The sequence below is a fragment of the Cnephaeus nilssonii genome (assembly GCF_951640355.1).
Source record: "Cnephaeus nilssonii genome assembly, chromosome: 4".
Taxonomy (NCBI): domain Eukaryota; kingdom Metazoa; phylum Chordata; class Mammalia; order Chiroptera; family Vespertilionidae; genus Cnephaeus; species Cnephaeus nilssonii.
Genome location: NC_137075.1, coordinates 21,076,458 through 21,101,121, shown reverse-complemented (window position 1 = coordinate 21,101,121; position 24,664 = coordinate 21,076,458).

Sequence of the window (24,664 nt, the reverse complement as noted above, 5' to 3'; positions counted from 1 at the left end):
GTAGAGGCTGCCTGGTCAGGGGAGCGCAGTCCGGCAATCCCCAACAGTCCCTTGCAGTATAGCTGTCCCTCACCCACAAATATACACTCCCCATATGTGTGCACACTCTCCTTTCATTCTCTCACTCTCACACTACCTTGCAGTCTGCCTTCCCGTCAGCAGCCATCTTCTCAATTACCAATGGAAGATACTTTTTAACAAGGACATATAGAATTTGACTGCCTCCCATTTACCTGCCTTTTATTTTGAACAATAATAATAATAATTTGATCTTAAGTGCCATCTAAGGTTATGGTCTTGCCCCATCCCCAGTAGTCCAGCCTGTTCAAGCAGACATGCAGACATTGAGACATCCTAGGAATGAGCCCTCCTAGCACCATGGGACTCATTATCCAACCAAAAGGTTGGTCATCAATGTAGCCTTTGGATTGACTTATGACCAAAAGGAGGATGTGTGAATGAAAGGGGGCCACATGCTAAACTGGCAAACTCAGGGAAGGCCTGCATGGCCATCTTGCAAACTCAAAGACCTAAAGTAACCCCAAAGAATGGTCTGAAATTAAACTTTAACTAAAGGCAGTTATGGTTATCACTTCCTAGGTCGGTATCTTACTGACAAGGTCAATCTTTACCTTAAATGAGCTTATTGTCTTTTTGTATCTATGATAACATATCATTGAAATGTCAGGGTAACTTGTAACTTCCCTTTTTTCCAGATCCCTCAGGGCACAACCTAATGCCCTGGGTGCCAGGACAGAGACCACAAATTCCTTCATTGTTATTGTTATTAAGTTAATTGTTGACTGTTAACTATCCTGTGCCCACCTAAGTAAAAGAAGTATGTGTCTATCATTTTACTTTTTATCCAACCCAGAGATTCCCCCCACTCCTTTGCTTTCTCCCGCCTCTCTAATCTATCACCAGGGGATTTCAGGTAACCCACCTATGTCTCCTTCTTTGATTGTAATGTATAAAAAATAGGTGAAAAACCACCATTCTCTGGGGTATTATCCCAATCTATTGAGATTCTGCTTTCCAGCAATTGTTGACAGTTTGGCTCAAATAAACTCCCAAAAATTCTTTACAGGTTTGAATGTTTTTACGTTAACATATGAGTGTCTATTCCAATACTGCCTGCAGGATGGGAGAGCAGCAGGCCATCCACAAAAATCTGCTCTACCCCTCCCCATAAGCCACCAGCTTATATGGGGTAGAAGGACAAAGATTACATGGGGAAGTAGGAATTGCAGGCATGGGGAAGTAGGCTAGGTATAATGGTTAAAGATTATAGGCAATGATGCTGGGGGTGGGGAGGAGGCCTTGCAAAGGGCGGGCACTTCCAGGACTAGATTGTTTCAGCAACAATGTTGTTAATCTCTCCATGATAATAGGCAATTCTCAGAAAAGGTAGATGGACTGCATTCTGAGGTTGGCTCCAATGTCCTGGGGGCGGGGGGAGAGAGGGAGTTTGGTTCAACTCCGCCAGGTTAGAATGTGCTTTCTCTAATCAGAACAGAACAATCACAGTTAACATAACAGAGCATGATTACTATTTCTTATAATTATAACTAGTCACCATGATTCTATTTCTGCCCTTAACAATATGAGACTACTCTCTGGCCCTCTTGTTTCTCCTCTAAGGGGGTCTACCACATGACTAGCGACATGCTAGGGGAGGAAAGGTCACCCTGGGAGTGAGATCTCACCCTATAATTGCCCATTGCTAGGAACCTGGGGCTTTTTGCCCTCGGTGACCTTCTGCACCTATCATCTTTGCTCTGCTCATGTCTGTCTAACTGTCTATTATATCACTGCCACTTCCAGAACCTATCCAATTCCCTACTTAATAGTCAATTAACCATGGCAAATTACTTAACATCTCTCAAAGTTTCCCCACCTGTCAAACAGGAATGATAAAGTGCTTACTTCATAAGGTTGCTATGAGAATTCAATAAGATCGTGCATGTCAAGAGTTTAATACAGTTCCTCATACATAGTATCATTGGCTAAATGGACACTATTACTATATTACCATATAGTAATAAATCCAAACCCAGCAGTTTCTTGAGTAGAAAAAATAAAAAAATATATGGAAACAAAAATTAATCCCTATTTCCATTCATCTGTATGCAAGAAAACTTTGAAATTTCAGCAGATAATAAGCAATTGATTTATTCCAACTTACTTTGACTGTATCTTCAAACAAAATTTAAATATTTAAAGCCATTGTCTCTTAGAAGAGAACCTGAAGATTTAATTATTTATAGAAAAGATGGCTTCAAATTTGATAAACAAATTCCCATTTCTTCTAATCTAAGACAGGTCATCCAAAAATCACAACAAATGTGATGTTACAGTGAGACTGTAGTCGGCAGTAAGACAGGCATGAGCACCGTAGGAATGATAAGCCAGGTACAGAAGGTCACCAGGGCAGAAAGCTCTGGGTTCCTAGAAATGGGCCAAACTAGGACGGGACCTTGCCCCCAGGGAGACCTTTCCTCCCTTAGCATATCACAGGTCCTGTGGTTTAGACCCCATGACTTTTTATATTGCTGGTCATGTGGTTTGGACCCTCCCCTGACCTTTCCTTTTCTAGTATATCCCTAGTCATGTAGTAGATGCCCTTAGAGGAGGAGCAAGGGGGCCAGAGAATAGCCTCACATCTGTCTCCCATACAAGCCTTTGCATGACCACTCTCTTAAAATTCAGCCCTCAAGACAATCTGACCTGCATCTTAGGAACAAAGCCTCCCGTCTGTAGATCGCAGAGACAGAGTTTTGGTCAAACTAGAGATAACATCTAGGCCTCAGTTGTGTTTCAGCTCAAGTCCCAGGAAAGCAGCAAAAGCAGACAGAGTGCCACCATGGCTGACATCGGTACCACCGCCATGACTAATGATTCTCTGCATTAGCACTGACCAATCAGTGGAGACCACAATCCTGAGGAAATACACTGGGAAAGCTGATGAATATTCTGTTAAGATCCTCCCTTGAGACCTCCAAATAAAACCCCTTGAGACTAAGGACCAAGCACAATGGGATACTACTTGGCTGTAAGAAAGAAGGAAATCTTAACCTTTTCAACAGCATGGATGGACATAGGAGCATTAGGCTAAGTGAAATAAACTAGTCAAAAAAAGACAAGTACCACATGATTTCACTCATATGTGGAATCTAACGAACAAAATGAACTAACAAGCAAAATAGAGACAGACTCATAGAGAGCAGGCTGACAGCTGTGGATTGGGGGGCTGGGTGGAGGAGTTGACAGATTGAGCAAAAAAAGAAAGAGAAAAAACTCATGGGCACAGACAACAGTGTGGTGATTTTGGGGGTGGGGTAGGAAGAGGTGGAGGAGGTATAATGGGTATAAGTGGTGATGGAAGGAGACTTGACTTGCGGTGGTGAACACACAATACAGTGTATAGAGGATGTATTGTGGAATTGTGCATCTAAAACCTGTATAATTTTGTTAACCAGTGTCACCACAACAAATTTAATAAAAAGGGGAAAAAGTAGTCACCAAGGTGTAAAGTACAGCATAGGGAATATAGTCAATAATCCTATATAATAAAAGGCTAATATGCAAATTGACCGAATGGCAGAATGACCTGATGCTTTGATGCGCAATGACCACCAGGGGGCAGATGATCAACACAGGAGCTGCCCCCTGGTGGTCAGTGCACTCCCATAGAGCGAGTGCTGCTCAGCCAGAAGCTGCTCACAGCTGGCGAGCGCAGCGGCAGTGGCAGGAGCCTCTCCCGCCTCTGCAGCAGCGCTAAGGATGTCTGACTGCCAGTTTAGGCCAGCTCCCCAAAGGGACTGCACCTAAGCCATCAGTTGAACATCTCCCAAGGGCTCCCAGACTGTGAGAGGGTGCAGGTCGGGCTGAGGGACAACCCCGCCGAGTGCACAGATTTCGTGCACCAGGCCTCTAGTATTGTAATAACTATTTATGGTGCCAGGTTAGTACTAGACTTATAGGGTGGATCACATTTATTATATAAATGTCTAACCACTATTCTGTATACCTGAAACTAATAAAAATAATATTGAATGTTTACAGTAATAATACAAATAAAAATATGTATTTTAAAAAAAAGATGACAACCCTGGGTCTGGGAGAGGCCACGCGCCCCTGGGTCCGGGTGAAGCTGGATCCTGGGTCCGGGTGAGGCCGTGTGCCCCTGGATCCGGGTGAGGCTGGGTCCCGGGTCCGGGTGAGGCCGCGCACACCTAGGTCTGGGTGAGGCCACGCGCCCCTGGGTCTGGGAGAGGCCACACGCCCCTGGGTCTGGGTGAGGCCACGCGCCCCTGGGTCCGGGTGAGGCCGCGCGCCCCTGGGTCCGGGTGAGGCCATGCGCCCCTGGGTCCGGGTGAGGCTGGATCCTGGGTCCAGGTGAGGCCATGAGCCCCTGGATCCGGGTGAGGCTGGGTCCCAGGCCCAGGTGAGGCCACGCGCCCCTGGGTCTGGGAGAGGCCACGCACCCCTGGGTCCGGGTGAGGCCACGCGCCCCTGGGTCCGGGTGAGGCCATGCGCCCCTGGGTCCGGGTGAGGCTGGATCCCGGGTCCAGGTGAGGCCGTGAGCCCCTGGATCCGGGTGAGGCTGGGTCCCAGGCCCGGGTGAGGCCACGCGCCCCTGGGTCCGGGTGAAGCTGTGCCCCTGGGTCCGGCCGAGACCAAACCAGAGGGAGTCGGACCTGCATTACCACCATTTGTCCACCACCCAGAGCTGAAAAGTCAGTGCCGACATGTACACATAAGGAACTGGTGGACATTGATATTGGGTCTCAAAAGAACTGTTGGTCCAGAAAGAAACTCACTACAGACTGATTCATTTGCCTGTCAGCATAACTATTATTGCTCATCTCACATTCAGTTCTTATAAGTATACCTCTAGTGACACATGATCTTGCTCATCTAGGGGAAATGATGAACAACATAGACTGATGAACAAGAACAGAACCAGAAACAAGGAGGCATCGATCGGACTATCGGGCCTCAGAGGGAGGATAGGGGAGGGTGGGGGGAGGGGGGAGAGATCAACCAAAGGACTTGTGTGCATGCATATGAGCCTAACCAATGGTTAAGTTCAACGGGGGGTTGGGGCATCCGTGGGGAGGGGTGTGGGATGGGAATGGGGGGATGAGGACAAATATGTGACACCTTAATCAATAAAGAAATTAAAAAAATAAATAAATAAAAATAAAAAATAAAATAAAAAAAAGATGAAGGACCCTGTGTGCATGTGCGCTCTCTCTCTCTCTCTCTCTCTCTCTCTCTCTCTCACACCCTCACCTTTCCTCTCTCCTTCCCCAAGGAGCCTTTCTTTGCCTTTCTTTCTCTTAAGCTCCAAGGCCCTTCTTTCTCTCTGTAACGGGTTCTATCTCTGTGACTTTCTAAATAAACTTTCACGTGTATATGAGTTCCTTGGCTCTGAATTCTTTCCCAGCTGAACTCAAGAACTGAAGTTGCTGAACTGAGGCCTAACATCTGCGGGCATTCACCATTAACAATGTAGGCTGGGCCCTTTGAAACAACAGAGCCTCATTAGTAATTATATTAGACTCACACTGTGACTGCCCTTCCCCTTTATACTTTACTAATGATACTTGGTGCTTTCCCAGCAGTTGCGGGTCTATAACGGCCCAGCCAAAAGGCTACCTGGATAGGCCAGACCACTATGGTTGCAACGAAGACTCACAGCCGCAGGTGCGTTGTGGTTGGAGGATGGTGGGAGGGCTATGTTCAGCATTTGGACCACAGCCTGGATACGTTTTATCAGGAACTCGTTCTTTAACGTGAGCAGCTAGCTAACATGTTCTTAATCCTCCTATTCTTATTATGCTTGTTGAATCTGATTTCTGCTCCCACATGTCTCCATTTCTGGTATCATTCAGGTGGTCTACTTTCTGATTTGGTTTCTCTGGACAAAAATGAAAATATTTTCTAAATTGTGAAATAATGTATCAAATAATGTGGTATTACAGTGACATTTCTGCTGTTTGGATGATTATTCTGTGAAACCTCACCCAAACTTAGGTTTAGGAAAATGCACCTTTACAGTTTTCATCACCTGAAGAAAAAGTAGCATTAGGTGCAATTATATATTTTGATAAAGTGAAGCACAAACCTGTCACATTTCATGTTAACTGCTGATGGGGTTCAGGACATGATACACCAAAATATAGCACCTTGGCATATTGAATATTTTAAGTGGAAGGAATTTGATTTGAGAAATGGCAAGTGCAGGAAGGACTTTCTGGCCTTTTCCTGAAGCAGATCATAAAACACTCGTGAGAAGCTCCCTCACTTTACCTGGAAGAAAGGAGCATCTTTATCTCTGATGACAAAGCGACACAGGGAGGATCTGAACAAGCAAGCCTTGCTAAATTTCCCCAATTACTGTACTTAGCTCATACCCTTTGTCCCATCAATTTTCCACGACTTTTCTACTCTCATTAAACCTAATATAAAAATGCTTAAGTTTAGCCCTAGCCACTGGCTCAGTAGTTAGAGCATCGGCCTGGTGGACTGTTGTGGTTTTGATTCTGGCCAAGGACGTGTACCTCGGTTGCAGGCTAGATCCCTGGCCCCTTTTGGGACCTGTGCAGGAGGCAACCAATCGATGTGTCTGTCTCAGATTGATGTTTCTCTGTCTCTCCCCCTCCCTTCCACTGTTCCACTCTCTCAAAATAAAAAAGTAAAATAAAATAAATGGAAAAATATCCTCAGGCGAGGATTAACAAAACAACAACAACACAAAAACCTCTTAAGTTTAAACATTTCTTTGGGTCTTCATTTCCTTTTGAAGCTCCAGTGTCAGGTAAAACATCTTACATAATAAAAAGGTAATATTTAAATTACCATCACTCCGCTACGCCCATGATTGGGCCAGCGGGTGACACAGGGGGCGGGACTCGGGGTGGCTGGGGTGGTGATTGGGCCAGCAGGACGCTGAGCTCGCGTTGCCAGCGGCGACGCGAGCTCAGCGTCTGCGCCATGGCTGTGCTGCGGCACAGACAGGCCTCTGGGGCAGCGAGCAGAGCCAGCGTTTTGGAGGTTTGGAGGCGGCGGGCGGTGGGCGGGCGGCGCGGCTCCCTGGGGAGGAGTCTGGCGGCAGTTGGGCCGCAGGAGCACGTGGCAGCGGCCCCAGCCTTCCTGGGCGGGAGGCAAAGGCAAGACCCCGGCCTGGGCTCCGGGCCGCAGGAGGACCACGCCCCCGCCCCGCCTCGCCCTAGGGGCCCAGGGACTTCGGAGCTGCCGACCAGCGGACAGACAGCTTACACGTGCATGATTAAATCATGCACTGGGCTTCTAGTATTAAATAAATGTATATGCTTTTCTCTTGTTAATTTGCCTTTTGTTACAGGGGTTCTTGTCAAGAACTGAGAGGAGAAGGATAGTTTTCCTTCCCTGTACAGCATACATGAAGGTCTGATGGATTGTCTGAAATTTGCTTCTACCCTCTCAAGAGATAGGGGGACAAGCACTGCTATAGAAGAAAGCTGACATGTTAAAATACAAACCCACCTACAGCTGGTACTCCAGCTTACTCCAAAGGAGGTAGAAAGGTGGTAGCAATGACTGGTGCCATTTCACTAAGGAGAAACAAAATAAACTTTACAATCATCCTGGGAATTTTTAAAACACCAGAGGCCCAGGTCCTACCACAGACCAATTAAATAAAAAGATCTGGGCTTGGGGTCCAGGCATCAGAATTTTAAAGCAGCTTCCCAGGTGATTGTAATGTGAGGCCAGGGTTGAGAAGCACTGATCTACATAGCATACAGGTGAAATATTATCATGTATAGCATTTTACAAGGTTCTTTGGGAGATGCAGAAGTTAGAATTAAGACATGGTCCTTGCCTTTAAGGGACTTTTAATTTGGTTGAAAACACACCAAAAAAGTGGTCACTAATAATATAAAATGAAGTTACTCGTTGTTAGTAAGTGATGTCATAGTGAAGCATAGTAACCTCCATCTTGTATAAAACCTGCTGTTTGAAATTCTCTGCTATTTTTAGATAGTCCCTTGTTCTATGTAGTCAACTCTGTTATTTTTTAGACAGTCCCTTATTCTGTAAATTAACGTTACTTTTTAGCTTGAGTGAATAATAGGGAAGATAGAGTTAGCTGTCTGACCTTGCAGGCTAGCCATCTGACGTAAGGGGCTGATGCTACTCCCTATTAGTTATGTACTATGCTCAAGGTTACAAGCTGCAAAAATAACTTACACAAAGCTCTTTGTAAAGTCTGCAAAAGGTCCAGAACCCCCATATTTGGGAGACAAAGAACTAGAAGCATATAAATAGGGAGAGCTTCCTCCATGTGTTTGCCCAGAATTTGAAAGACTCTTTCTCTGAGCCCACTGGTGTAATAATAATAAAGAGTAACTCCATTTCTCTAAGTGTGGCTTGGTTTTTCTCAGGTCTCCTGTAACAATAGTTTCAGTGGAGAGTGCTTACCAGAGAATATATACCATGTAATGTTTACTAAATAGCCTCCAATTCTTTTTACTGCTAAGTAATAATAATAGCTTCTGTTTGTGTGCCAGAAAGCTTATACACCGCATTTAATCTTCTTCACTGCTTATAAGATAGATATATTCTCATTTTACTGCAGAAAACTAAAGCTTGGGGATATTGTTATTTGTCTAAGGTCTGAGAAATAAGCTTTCGGAATTGACATCTATATGTTCTAACCACTAAGTTATACCATTTGGTCCTGGTAGGCGCATGGTCAGTTGTAGTCAGAATGAGTTGTATGTCATAAAATGTTTAACATCCTATAGAATAATGATGTAATATGCAAATGGTCATTACGCCGTGAAGCATAATGACCAACTGTGTAACGACCGGGTCACAGATCAGCAGGAGGGTGGGCAGCGATCTACAAGTGTGCGGCGGAGAGCTACAGGAGGGGGCAGGGCAGCAAGCTATGAGGGGGCGGAGGGAGCTACAGGAGGGCGGGGCAGTGGGCGGAGAACTACTGGAGGGTGGCAGTGAGCTACTGGCAAGCTACTGGTGCACAGATTCGTGTGCAGGGCTACTAGTTTTAATATATTTATGTTTCTTATTTTTTATTTTTATTTTTATTTTTATTTAATTTCTTTATTGATTAAGGTGTCACATATTTGTCCTCATCCCCCCATTCCCATCCCACCCCCCACCCCCCTGTTGTCCTTAACCATTGGTTAGGCTCGTATGCATGCACACAAGTCCTTTGGTTGATCTCTCCCCCCTACTCCCACCCTCCCCTACCCTCCCTCTGAGGCCCGACAGTCCGGTCGATGCCTCCTTGTTTCTGGGTCTGTTCTTGTTCATCAGTCTATGTTGTTCATCATTTCTCCTAGATGAGTGAGATCATGTGTTACTAGAAATATACTTATAAGAACCGAATGTGAGACGAGCAATAATAGTTATGCTGACAGGCAAATGAGTCAGTCTGTAGTGAGTTTCTTTCTGGACCAACAGTTCTTTTGAGACCCAATTTCAATGTCCACCAGTTCCCTATGTGTACATGTCGGCACTGACTTTTCATCTCTGGATGGTGGACAAATGGTGGTAATGCAGGTCCGACTCCCTCTGGTTTGGTCTCGCCCAGACCCAGGGGCGTGGCTTTACCCGGACTCAGGGGCGCGCGGCCTCACCTGGACCCAGGTGCGTGCGGCCTCACCCGGTCCCGGGATCCAGCCTCACCCGGACCCAGGGGCGCGCGGCCTCACCTGGACCCGGGCTCCAGCCTCACCCTGACACAGGGGCGCGTGGCCTCCCATGTTTCTTATTTTTTAAACTGTATAGCTTGAATAGTTCCAAATCACAGAAAAGTTGGAAGACTAATGTACTGAATACTGTATACCATTTGTCTACAATTGTTAACATTTTATTATATTTGCTTTATTTTGTTCTCTATATGTGCACATGTATTGTTTCTTTTTTTGTTGTTGTTAATCTTCACATGAGGATACTTTTTCCATTGCTTTTCAGAGAGAGTGGAAAGGAGAGAGGAGGGAGAGAAAGAAATATTGATGTGAGAGAGACACATCGACTGGTTGCCTCCTGCACTGGCCCCGATCAGGGGCAGGGTGTGAACCCAAAACCCAGGTACTTAGCCTTAACCAGGAATCAAATCCAAGAACCTTTGGTGCATGGGCCAACCTTTGGTGCATAGAACCAACATTCTAACAACTGAGCAACACTGGCCAGGGTGATATATGTATGTTTTGTTGTCATTGTTGAACCATTTGAAGAAAGGTGTTGACATGATAGCTCACCCCTGAATACTTCAGAATGCACTGCCCAAGTATATGGACAATCTCCTATATGGCCTTTGTACTATTAACACTTAAGAAAATAAACACTGGCTCAATTTTATCATCTAATATACAGCCCCATTTGAAAATTTCCCCAACCATGCCTAATATGTCTATTTAGTTGCTTTTGTTGACCTAAGATTCCATCAAGGTTTATTAGTTTCATTTGATTATAATGTTTATAGACTTTTAGTCTAGACTTTTAGTCCTTACTTCTAGGTTTGAGGCTAGAAGTCCAAGATCAAAGTGTCGTTGGGGTTGGTTTTGGTGAGGCCTGTTTTCCTGGCTTGTTCTGAGCTGCCTTCTCACTGTCCTTAATGGCCTCTTCTCTGTGACATGAAGAGAAAGAACCCTTTGTTGTCTCTTCCTCTTCTGATAAGGTCAGAAGTCCTGTAGGATTAGAGCTCTAACTTTATGACCTCATTTATTACCTTAATTAGTCACATTGGGAGTTAGGGTTTCAACATATGAATTTTTTATTTTTTGTTAATCCTTACTCGAGGATATTTTTCCATAGATTTTTAAGGAGAGTGAGAGAGGGAAAGACAGAGAGAAATATGGATGTGAGAGAAACACATCTATTGGTTGCCTCCTGCATGAGCCCCGACCAGCCCCCGAGCCAGGGAGGAGCCTGCAATCGAGGTACCTGCCCTTCATCAGAATTGAACCTGAGACCTTTTGGTCTGCAGGCTGACGTTCTATCCACTGAGTCAAACCAGCTAGGGCTCAACATATGAATTTTGGATGGGACAATTTAATCTATAACAGTTGGTATTCTGTAAAGTAAAGCTTTCCTCTTTTATTTTCCCCTTTTCACCTCTTCCTTCTTCTTTCCTCTCCTTTTACCCAACCCTTCCCCTTTCTCCTTTTGAGTTTCACTATGGATTCATGCATTTACTTCTCATTTAATATATTATGACCTATTTCTGTCATTATTCATTTTGATGCTCAAATTGTCTGGGATGTGGCCAGTGGGAGCTTATTCAAATTAGCTTCTGTATTCTTCTGACATGACTCTATTAGTGTTTAAACATTGCTTTCTTGAACAAGATGTTGTCATTGAACAGAAAGAGTTCATCCACTTGGCTCTAACAGAGTCAAACACTAAACATGAAGAATTGTAGTGGAGGAAGATTGACTATTTTATTAACAACTAGAGGCCCAGTGCGCGGATTCGTGCACCGGTGGGGTCCCTAGCCTGGCCTGTGCCCTCTCGCAATCCGGGACCCCTGGGGGATGTAGTAGTGCGCCAGTGGCAGGTGGCCGGGGAGGAGCCCGAGCCCCGCCAGACGCCTCTCCCACTCATCCCGGCCCTACTGCACCTGCCACCGCCGCAGCTCAGTAGTGCTGTCACAGAGGTGGGTGAGGCTCGCGCAACCGCAGCTGCGCTTGCCAGCCCCGAGCCCAGTGTCTGGTGCCCATCAGTCTGCTGAGTGGCGTGCCTGCTGTGGGAGTGCACTGAACACTAGGGGGCAGCTCCTGTGTTGAGTGTCTGCTCTCTGGTGGTCAGTGTGCATCATAGCAACCGGGCGACTGGTCGTTCGGTCGCTTAGGCTTTTATATATATATATATATATATATATATATATATATATATATATATATATATATATATAGATGGCGTCACTCAGAAGAACAGGAAGCTAATGCTCAAAAGCTCAAACTCCTGATGGTGTGTAGGTTGTACAAGGTGTACCAGTTAATAATGCAGATTATTTTCAATAGATGGTGTTACACATATGTTTATATATGCGATTTGATATGTATGCTATTTTGTTGTATTGACAACAAGCTTCAAAATGTCATATGTCAAATTTGCTGAAGGTGTTAACATCATAGATGTTTTTACGCTTAAAAATGTCAAATTTCATGCCAAGAAAAGAGCATTTGCAGGAAGTTTTAATTTATTATTTTCTTTTGAAGAAAAGTGCTGCTGAAAGTTATTGTATACTTCAGGAAGCTTATGGTAAACATGCTCCATCTCAAAATACTTGTGAACGCTGGTTTAAATGCTTTAAAAGTGATGATTTTGATGTGAAAGACAAACAACGTCCAGGTCAACCGAAAAAGTTTGAAGACCAACAATTACAAGCATTACTGGATGAAGATGCGTGTCAAGCTCAAAAACAACTTGCAGAAAGATTAAACATTGCTCAGCAAACAATTTCTGATCATTTACAAGCAATGGGAAAGATTTTAAAGGAAGGAAAATGGGTGCCACATCAACTGAACGAAAGACAAATGGAAAACCAAACAGTTATCAGTAAAATGTTGCTTCAATGGCACGAAAGAAAGTATTTTTTTTGCATCGAATTGTGACTGGCGATGAAAAGTGGATTTATTTTGAGAATCCCAAACGCACAAAATCATGGGCTGATCCAGACCAACCATCAACATAGATTGCAAGGCCAAATCGCTTCGGAAAGAAGACAATGCTCTGTGTTTGGTGGGATAAGGAAGGTGTGGTGTATTATGAGCTTCTAAAACCAGGTTAATACTGATCGCTACTGACAACAAATAATCAAATTGAACCAAGCTTTGATCATGAAACAACCAGAATGTGCCAGAAGACACGGCAAAGTAATTTTGCTTCATGATGATGCACCATCACACACTTCAAAACCAGTTAAAGACACGTTAAAAGATCTTGTCTGGAAAGTATTAACCCATCCGCTGTATTCACCATACCTTGCTCCTTCAGATTACCACTTGTTCTGATTGATGGCACGCGCACTTTCTGAGCAGCACTTCAAAATATACAAAGAACTGGAAAATTGGATCTCTGAATGGTTTGCTCAAAACAAGAAAAGTTCTATTGGGAGGGTATCCACAAATTACCTGAAAGATGGGGAAATGTGTAGCTAGCGATGGACATTACTTTGAATAAAGCACTTTTGATGTTTCTCTTAAAATTATATTTTCTTTGATTACAAAATCCATATTATTAACCGATACACCTGATAGATGATAGGGCAAAATCACAGGGCACTGTGATGTAGGGGATTGGGGTTGTGCTAGGAGCTGACTGGTTGGCGGTGAAGTAAGAGAAATGAATCATTTATTCAGGTCTTGAGGGCTGTTCTCAATCTGTTCCTATGTGTCTCTATCTGGTTTCATTGGAAAGTAGCCAGGTGGTCATTCCACCTTAGGGCTCAGGAGCCGAAACATACTAGTAACTTCGGTTAAGATGTTATCTTTACTCTGCTCCTGGTCCAAACCTTGTGATCATTAGTCAGGTTCAGGCTCCTGTCTTCTGCTGCCTCAGGGGTTGCTACTTGGGGTGAAGGCTAGGTCTCTGAGAGAGAGAGCTATGACTTCTGGAGCTAGGATTTAAAGGAAAATCGTAATAAAGCCATACGGACTCTAGGTTTCAATGTTCTCTAGGCTACCTTGTATTTTTCTTATCCCATTCATTTCTGGAATTAGTCATTTCTCCAAGGAAACCTGGCTTCTTTTAGCGAGAGATGGTATTTAGAAACACTATCTGTGTGGTTGTAATTACTTGCTGTGATTACTATGCAAATCTGTTATTTTGAATATAGTTCATAACATAGTTATAGAAACGGTACCAATAAAGATTTTATTAAATTAGAGACTAACTCTTCAAGAGTTACAATCAGGCAATTAGTAAGCATTTGAAAACTGAGTTGGAACATAACATGTATTTAGTAAATATTGATGGATGGATGAATGAATGAATGGCTTTGAATTCTGGTGTTTTCTTGGTCTGCTAAAAGGATCTTCTAACCCAAGTGAATCTGAGGCTATAGTGAATGGAGGAGATTGGGATCAGTCTTTATATTTTATCTACATTTTCAGCGTGTATCTCTATTTCCTGTTATTGAAAAAAATGCAGATTCCCCTTTCCTGACCCCCTATCAGTTCTTATGTTTGTTTTAGTAATTGATTCTGATACTGTTGTAATTAGCTAGTTATTAATAATAGAAAAGAGCCCTGACTGGTTTGGCTCAGTGGATAGAGCGTCGGCCTGCGGACTGAAGGGTCCCAGGTTCGATTCCGGTCAATGGCATGTACCTTGGTTGTGGGCACATCCCCAGTAGGGGGTGTGCAGGAGGCAGCTGGTCGATGTTTCTCTCTCATCTGATGTTTCTAACTCTCTATCCCACCCCCTTCCTCTCTGTAAAAAATCAGTAAAATATATTTTAAAAAATAATAGAAAAGAGCCGAAACCGGTTTGGCTCAGTGGATAGGGCGTCGGCCTGTGGACTCAAGGGTCCCAGGTTCGATTCCGGTCAGGGGCATGTACCTTGGCTGCGGGCACATCCCCAGTGGGGGGTGTGCAGGAGGCAGCTGATCGATGTTTCTCTCTCATCGATGTTTCTAACTCTCTATCCCTCTCTCTTCCTCTCTGTAAAAAATCAATAAAATATATTTAAAAAAAAATAATAGAAAAGAAGCAAAGGGAAGGTCAGACATTATAGACATGTCATTTGGGCAGCTTCACCAGGAAGCCGTACTTTTGCATTTCCCAGTGTTACAGAAAACCGGAGAAGAACCAAGCAACACTTAGAGAGATGGAGTTACATTTATTATTATTATTATTATTATTATTATTATTACGCGTGGGCCCAGAGGAAAATGTCTCTCAAATTCTGGGCGAAGTCACACAGGAAGTTTCCGGTATTATATGTTTTTACCTTCTTTGTCTCCCAAATAAGGATTTTTCTGGTTCCCTTTGCAAGTTCATAAAGGGCCTTCTGTGCTGGGGCTTTGAGACCTCAACCAAAGGCTTGGCCTGGCGCCAGCACTGATAACTTCATCCAGGGAAGGTTTATGGCCTCTTTGGAACAGCGAGTAGTCTTATTTCCTTGTTATTTAAGCAAGCGAGCATTTACAGAAGCCAAAATAGCAGGGTTAAAATTTCAAACAGCAGTTTTTATATAAGATGGGTGCTTCACTAGGGAATCACCAGCCTATTCCCTGCAGAACACTGGGGGAAGGGATCCCACAAAGAGAAGATAGACGCAGGCTTAGTGAAGTTGGGGTGACTAGAGAAGGTGCTTGTCAGTCAAACCTGGGGACAAAGATAATTGGATAAGAGTGGGTGTGGCCACTGCAAGTGCCCAAGAAAATTTGGGAATACACCATCTTCTCCACAAAGGAGTTCTCTCTATTGTTGCTCCTCCCTCTCGTTGCTCTTGTTGCACTTGCCTCGGCTTGTGGTGCTCTTTTTCTCCTGCTTCTTTGCTTTCGCCGGTATGGCCCACAGCCATGCGGACCCCACGTGAAATGGACTAATGGACTGCAGTGGGGAAGCACAAGCTAAGCTAGCCTGTTGCTGGACTGGACCCGACTCCAACATGGAATGGAAATTCTGGACACTGGCTCTGACTTTAGCTCTACTGCAGTCCCAGCCACACCTCTCCTATGACTGGACTAAGGGAAATGGGACTTTGGAAACCCCGGGGGTGTGATTCCAGGGAAATAAAGCTTTCTACTACACCTCATCCTCCTATGGGGGCCTCTGGAGATGCTTATTCCAGTGGTACCCCAAAACCCCACTTCCACAAGCAACAGGGGGAGACGAGGCCCTCTTCCCTCTGATAACAATTCTAGGAAGCCTCTAACTTCTCACCTGTGGTTCTCAGTGTATCCCTTCAGATTTCTGGGGGGATGAGATAGCTTATCTTAAAAAGAATACTTGAAAAGAAATATTTTTTACTGGTTTTACAAAACAGCTAGCTGAGGAATATTTTTTCCCCCACAGATGAAGAGAATCCAGTTAAAATGGAGCTAGAAATACAGATTTTAGAGCTCTCAAGACTCTCAAATTTTTAATATCTATTCTGAGGAACAAGGATTCGGTCACAACCACTCTTTTGAGGATTTATTTACTGTCAAATAGTAATTGGATTTTGATATAGCAATTCATTTTGGTTGGGGGTGGGGGTGAGAAGGTGATTACAAAGTAACAAACAAAATGTAAGTGATGGTACCTTTGGTTTTCTTTTTCTTTTTTTTTTTTTCTTTTCCTGCTCCTGGATCTTTGCAGATACTAGGAATAAACCCCCTATTTCCCACAGTGGTCTTAGAAAACAAGGCATACACTTCAGCTACTTCTGTTGTGAATAATCCATTGAAGCCAAACGGCGTTATACTAGATTCATGAGTGTTCACACATAGGTCATATCCTTACATATCTCTTTGAATTTGTGGGACGCATATGGTGTACCACTTCTATAGAAGAAATATTTTCATTTTAGAATTCAACTTTTGTAACCTTTGGCAACATGTAGTATCAATGGCTCTTTGTTGTTAGAAAAAAAAGTAAAACTGTAAGCTATTCCCAAGGATATGCAGGGCGTTGCTATAGCAACAGAATCTGCCTCCCAGCACTACAAGAGAAGCTATGAATAAAAGATGGTGTTCTAAGGACAACAGAATAGAAGAGGTTGTTTCGATCCTTCTAATACCTGAAATTTGCTGTTATTTTGTTAAATGCAGAATAAAAATCTTGGGAAAAGGTCCAGTTCACTAAAGGATGAATTTCTATATTGTACTTCAGATGTCATGGGGAAAAATACATGCTTTCCAAATAGAGTCAGCTCATGGTAGGAAGACCAGGAAAAGGCCAAAATATTTGATTATGTATTTTTTTTAGTCCAAATGAAATAACTCAAAGATGAATATGTTACTCAAACATATAAAAAAATAGGACTATTTTAAATTCTTGACCCCAAATAGTCTTCTGGTTCCATCATAAGCACACTTTACATGAAAGATAGGGCAAAACAAAGTACTCTAATTTGAGCTTGCATTATCTATTCTGAACCCACTTATTTCGTGTACACCCACTTTAGTCATTGAGTTCTAGTTCTTAGTGGCTTCACTGTAGCTGGCTATTTACCTACCAACCTAGCTATTCCAGGACGATAGATAAAGGTTTCAGATGACCCAGAAATGAATGAATTTTGAATCTCTCTTTCTCTCTCTCCACATACATGTGTATATGCATATATCCCCACATTTATCTTTATATTATGTTTCATTTTTAAGAAACAATTTTTTTGGTGTGAAGTTATTGGTGAACTGTTATTCAGTGAAGTAAAGAATTCGCCTCTCTGTAAGTGCTTATTTTAATATATTAAGAGCTAAATTAAATTATTGTTGCCAGAGATATGACTATCAGAGCAAAGGGCAGCCATCTATAAGCCATGAAGAGAGGTCTCACTAAAAACAAACCAAGCTGGGTCCGTGATCTTGGACTTCCAACCTCCAGAACTATGACAAAATGAGTTTCTATTATTTAAGTCATTCAGTTTATGGCATTTTATTATTGCAAACCAAGCTGATAAGGGGATTAAAACATTTGGTATGATTACTTCCTAAATTGTCTTTCAGAGTCAAAGTTTACCCTCTGCTTGTAGGGGACAGGTGTGCACATAATTCTCAAAGCTGTTCTGGGACTTTTCTTTTGCTACTGTCACCTTGGAAACTTTACACAATTGGGGACCTAAAGGTTAAGAATGACTATGTGTATTTAAAAAATAGTACTTGCCAGCCTGCATGGCTCAGTGGTTGATCGTCGACCTATGAACCAGGAGGCCCACGGTTGGATTCCCGGTCAGGGCACATGTCCAGGTTGTGGGCTCGATTCCCAGTTTGGGGGGTGTGCAGGAGGCAGATAATCAATGGTTCTCATTATTGATGCTTCTATCTCTCTCCCCCTCTCCTTTCCTCTCTGAAATCAATAAAAATATTTAAAAAACAGTACTTGGTTATGATATTTAGAAAATAGAACTTTTTGTTTTAGGTGGAATAATTTTCCTACTGAATTTATGAGTAAATTCAATTGTAGAAGCTTAACAAAAAGGTAACATTTGTTTTTCTGCTCTATCTTTTTTTTTTTTCTGCTCTATCTTAATTTAGGTGTAGGTAGACGGCATTTGGGAAGGATGGGCTAATAGACTATATATTAATGCTAATCTTATAAGAATAAATTTCTGGATAATCACTGTCAAAATTTCAGAGATCTTCTTTTTTCTTGTTGAGGGTTTTCTTCTCCTTGGAGCTGCCCATAATTCAAAGGCTTCAAAGATTTTAGTAAAGAATCTATTCAGTTGAGCTGGTTATATGACTTGGTTGTTTCTCCTACTCTTGAAACTGATCAGGATACTAAAATGTTACTAATGCCTGGCAAGAATACAGGTGGGAATATGAATGATTTTATTCTCCTTACTTTTCCACTTACTTTTGTGAATTTTATATAATAAGCACTTATTATCTTCATAAAGGAAATTAATAAAGTTAAAATATATTAGGTATTAGAAAAACTTGTAAAAATCCTGTAATTTTTTCATGAAGAATTTTAGGTGGTTACAATAAGACATTTGTACAATAAAGCTAGATAAGCTAAGAATCGGAAATGTAAAGGCATTGAAAGAAGGAATACTCTAACATGAGATTTAATATAGTTATTGTAACTGAATATTAAATTTAACACAGCTTTCTGTTAATTAAAAAAAAGCAGATTAGAAAATTCTCATAATATGATCAAAAGAAAGTATATCAGCACTTTGTGAAAGAATATTTTTTTCCCTGATAAACTCCCAAGAGGAACTTGTCATAGTATGTTCTTATTTGTGTAAAACATAAACAATTTTTATATTGTCATAAATACAGAGAAAATATCTGGGAGATACCCAGGAAACTATTAATGGTAATATAAAGTTGTTGACTTTCGCTGTTTAGCCCGCACTTTTTCCTTCTATTGATGACAACGTCCCTCTTCCTCAAGGGAATTGCTCCTCTTCTATTTCAGCCATGAGTTTCTGGGCACTGCCAACCATAGTATAAAGCAAGCCAATAGGAACATGTCCCTGGGATTTGTCTAAGGAAGAAAAAAAATTCCTTTTCCTGTTAGATGACGGTGATGCAAGAATATGATCCCTCAGTCATCTGAAGCCCTGTTCACCACCTGAGAAAATGTAAGAGAATAACCCTAAACATGCACAGAGAATTAGAGACAGGAAGTTCATATCCCAGGTCCGTTCCCTGGGTCTTTGGTCTGCCCTGGTTTCAGCAGTGGTTGTTTTGATTCCTTACCCTACCCTGTGGTCTTCAAGTTCCTCTCTTCATTTAACTTCCTTCAAACTATAGGTCTGTCACTTGCAATGGAAGGAATCTAGACTACTTGAATACCTCTGGAGGTTAGAATTGTATCAGCAAGCAGAGAGAGATATGGGAGCTTTTATGTTGCTCAAAATTTTTTTTTACAATAAGTATAATATTATATTTATAAATAAAATACTAATAGAAATAAAAACAAGAGCAATTTATCATGAAAAAATGCATATAAGAGATACCCAACAATAGAGGATAATGTTTCCAGAAAAGCAAATGCGCTAGGGCTTTATTTATGTGTCTATTTTTTATATTGGGCTTTGCTAAAGTCTGAGAATAACACTGAAGTGGTACTCAGTGAAGGAACTAAGCTAATGTGCTACTCAACATTTATACTAGAATAGACTGTAGAAAACCTAGAAGAGTAGCCAGAGAACAAATCTCAGGCTATCAGCCTATTGATCTAAGAACCTTTAACAATTCCAGGTGAACTTTTCTGACAGAAGTGAGTATATACTGTTAAAGGCACAGTGATATGCTTTCAATTGCACATGAGCAGATGGTAGGGGTGACATTTTATGAAAGAAGATATGTTCTTCTTATGTTCTTACTTGAATGAAAGGTCACCTCACTTGCAAATGGAGATGAGTCACTGAGGTTCCTGAAGGTGGGGCCAAATTTTCTTCAAGAGGCAACTTCAGTTCTGCTCAAGTCCTTGAAAGTATTTTACTGAGACCTGAGGGTAGCTTAAGATGGATATGGCACATCACCAGGGGAAGAGAGACTTGAACTCTACACTGTTCCAGTGACTCACTGACACCTATAACCTTAGCAAACCTCTCAATGCTGTGTTCCTTTTGAGCAGCTATACTTCCAGAGACCCAACTCTTTTTTTTTTTTTTTTTTTTTACTAATCTGTGTGAAAGAACGTCAAAGTCAGTATGTCTGAAACTGAACTCATTATATATTCCTGAAAACATGCGTTTATTTCTTTATTCCCTCTCTGGTTTTAGGATAGCTCTACTTATCCAGTCACCCAAGCCAGTAATCTAGGAGTCATTCTAGATTCCTCCCTCTCTCTTACTACCAATAAGCAATTGCCCCTCTCTGAAATATTAATAGATTTTTGTCTTCTTCTCTTCATCTCCACCACCTCTGTTTTTTTTTTAAATATATTTTATTGATTTTTTACAGAGAGGAAGAGAGAGGGATAGAAAGTTAGAAACATCAATGAGAGAGAAACATCGATCAGCTGCCTCCTGCACAACTCCTATTGAGGATGTGCCTGCAACCAAGGTACATGCCCTTGACCGGAATCGAACCTGGGACCTTTCAGTCCGCAGGCCGACGCTCTATCCACTGAGCCAAAACCGGTTAGGGCCCACCTCTGTTTTTGGTTCTGCTCTATTTCTCATAGGATTAATAAATTAATTGATTAAACAAATATTTATTGAGCATGTATCCTATGTCAAGCACTGTGCTAGGTTCTGAGGATTTGGTGGTGAATGAAACCAACAGACCCTGCTCTCATGTAGTTTATAACCTACAATGCATTTGCAACTAGTGCTACTGCAATGCATTTGCAACTAGTGCCCCTGCCCCTAGAATAGATGCTTAGACTGTGAGCTTGAGCTCTTTCTCAAATCCAAATCCAAAATACAAATCTGACTTAAATTAATGAAATACAAACTCTTTAGTCTGGCACACGTTATTCATGACCTGGCTCCTGCCTTTGTCTTCAGACTCTTCTCCTCCCTCTTCCCCCTACTATGGTAGCATAAAGAGTGACCCATCCACTGTTGAAAATTAGCGTCATTATTTATAACAGACCTCATAGTCGGGTTAAATCATGATGTAATCTTATTCATCAAAAAACTATGGAGAAACCAGATTTTCTCCTTTTCCATATAAAAAACTTTATATTCACTTCTTAGACTCAGAAAATAAAGGATTCAGTTACTTCATTTGGAAGTTCCTTTGCTCTTTGTTAAGTACTCTCTAAAGATAAAAAAGGGCTTGGGGACTCTTTACCTTCCCACATGGGAGTCTGTACTTATTTCTCAATAAATTTCCACTTTGCTACAAAAAAAAAAAAAAAAAAAAAGAGGGGGGGGGCCTTGTAGATAAATTATTAGGACTCACAAGAGATTCATCAGTGTTATTGGAAACAAGTTTAATATAGATAAAAAGTAGAAAATATAAGAAGCAATGTTATTTGCAATAATAGCAAAAACTTCAAGTACTGAGAATATATTTGACAAAAGATATGTAAGACCTTATAGGAGTTAATTATAAAACTTTACTACAGTATAAAATAGACATGTAATGACTTTATGGATCAGAAGACTCAATATTGATGTAATTTCTCTATTCTTCCCAAATGAATCCCTAAAATCAATTTATCCTAACAAAAATTCCAACAAGTTTTTATAAATCTTGAAACATGACAAGTGGAAACTAAAATTCACATGGTATAACAAAATGCTGAGAAGAGGCATAATAGTTCAAAGAATAAATTGGGGGAGGGATATCCTAATGGATAACAAGATTTAATGCAAAATTACAGCAATTAAAACAATATAATATTTGGCCCGGCTGGCGTGGCTTAGTGGTTGAGCATTGACCTATGAACCAGGAGGTCACGGTTTGATTTCCAGTCAGGGCATATGCCCAGTTTGTGGACTTGATCCCCAGTGTGGGGCATATAGGAGGCAGCCGAACAATGATTCTCTCTCGTCATTGATGTTTCTCTCTCTCTCTCTTTCTCCCTCTCCCTTCCTCTCTGAAATCAATAAAAATATACTTAAGAACAAAAAACAAAACAGTATGATATTGGCACAAGGATAGGCAATTAGATCACATACATACATGGAATATTGGTATATAACAGAGGTAGCACTATAATCAATAAGGAAAGTATATATCTTTTTATAAATTATACTGGGACAGTTGGCTATTTATATGGGAAGAGAATTGGATATCTATTTCACAACACACAATTAAATTAAATTCCTAAAAAGAATTAAAGACCTAGACACTGCGGAGGAGAAACCAAGATGGCGGGCATAAGGTAAACACCTATACTGCTGCCTCGCACAACAATTTTAAAACTGCAACTGGAAGACAGAGCGGACATCGTCCAGAACCACCGGAAAGCTGGCTGAGTGGAAATTCTACAACTAGAAGGAAAAAGAAAAGGACACAGACTCAGGAGCTGTGGAGGTGCGGAGACCCGTGCGTGCAGAAAGGGCAGGTGGCTGAATACGCGGCTGGCATACTTGTGGCGTGCGGAGAGGGCAGGCAGCAAACACTTGGCTAGCTTTCTCGTTCGGGAGGAAAACAAAACCTCCCAACTGCACTGAAATCCAGCTCCGGGTGAGACTTTGGGTACCAGACTCATTCGGGGAGAAACTGGACTTTTTGGCAGCGGGCGAAACTCGAGAGCAGCCTTCTCTCAGAGGTGCACGCAGCCATTGCCGCAGGGCACTGAGACACAGGGCCCTCTTAGGGCGGGGCTGACGGGAAACCAAGGCTGTCTGCTCCACCCTGAGACTCCGCCCCATCCAAGCTGAGCACAGAAGCCCTCCCAGCAGAGACACTGCCGATTGGCCTGGAGGTCAACTCCCCCCAGTGATAACAACAACAATCAAGGCTTAACTACAAGAAGACTGAACACACAGCCCACAAAGGGGTGCACCAAGAGTGTCCACCACAGGTAACTGGGGAGGCTGAACTACTGGGCCCTGCTAGGACACCTAGCACACAAAGCAACTCCATCAACTCAGGGAAGCAGCTAAAATGCAGAGACAAAGAGCCAGGCCACAATTGAGGAAAGCAAAAGACTGGATATAGAGTTCAAAACCACGGTTATAAGGTTTTTCAAGAATTTCCTAGAAAAGGCTGATAAATTTAACGAGACTCTCAAGGATATGAAAAAGGATCAACTAGAAATTAAGCATACACTGACTGAAATAAAAAATAGTATACAGAGACCTAAAAGCAGACTAGAGGATCGCAAGAATCAAGTCAAAGATTTGGAATACCAAGAAGCAAAAAACACTCCTCCAGAAAAGCAAAAAGAAAAAAGAATCCAAAAAGTTGAAGATAGTGTAAGAAGCCTCTGGGACAACTTCAAGCGTACCAACCTCAGAATTATGGGGGTCCCAGAAGAAGAGAGAGAGCAAGATACTGAAAACCTATTTGAAGAAATAGTGACAGAAAACTTCCCCCACCTGGTGAAAGAAATAGACTTACAAGTCCAGGAAGCACACAGAACCCCAAACAAAAGGAATCCAAAGAGGACCACACCAAGACGCATCATAATTAAAATTCCAAGAGCAAAAGACAAAGAGAGAATATTAAAAGCAGCAAGAGAAAAACTGTTACCTACAAGGGAGCACCCATATGATTGTTAGCTGATTTCTCAACAGAAATTATGCAGGCCAGATGGGAGTGGCAAGAAATATTCAAAGTGATGAATAGCAAGAACCTACAACCAAGATTATTCTACCCAGCAAAGCTATCATTCAGAATTGAAGGTCAGATAAATAGCTTCACAGATAAGAAAAAGCTAAATGAGTTCATCACCGCCAAACCAGAATTATATGAAATTCTGAAAGGTATTCTTTAAGAAGAGGAAGAAGAAGAAAAAGATAAAGATAAAAATTATGAACAACAAATACGTATCTATCAACAAGTGAATCTAAAAACCAAGGGAATAAAAAATCTGATGAACAGTATTAACTGGTGAATATAATAGAATCAGGGGCATAGAAAGGGAGTGCACTGACAATTCTCGGGGGAAAAAGGGAGTGGGGGGTGCGGGAAGAGACTGAACAAAAAGCGTAACCTATGGATGAGGACAGTGGGGGGGAGATGTGTAAGGGCAGAGGGTGGGATAGGAACCTGGTGGAGGAGAGCGATAGGGGGAAAAAGAGGAACAATTGTAATAATCTGAACAATAAAGATTTATTAAATTAAAAAAAAATAATTAAAGACTTAAAGGGAAAACAAAAACTTTAAAACTTGAGGATATCTTTAATCCCTGGGTTAAGAAACAATTTCTTACATTAAAAGCACAAGTAAAAAATGCACATATTAACCATATTAAAATTTGTATTCAAAAGGCCACAAAGTTAAAAATTAGTCATTTTGAGTATATATTTGCAATACATTATCTGACACTGAACTCAATAACTATTACTGAAAAATGTGCCTGAATCTCTTTTTTTCTTGTCTGAATGAAGAGCATTATTTTGTACCCA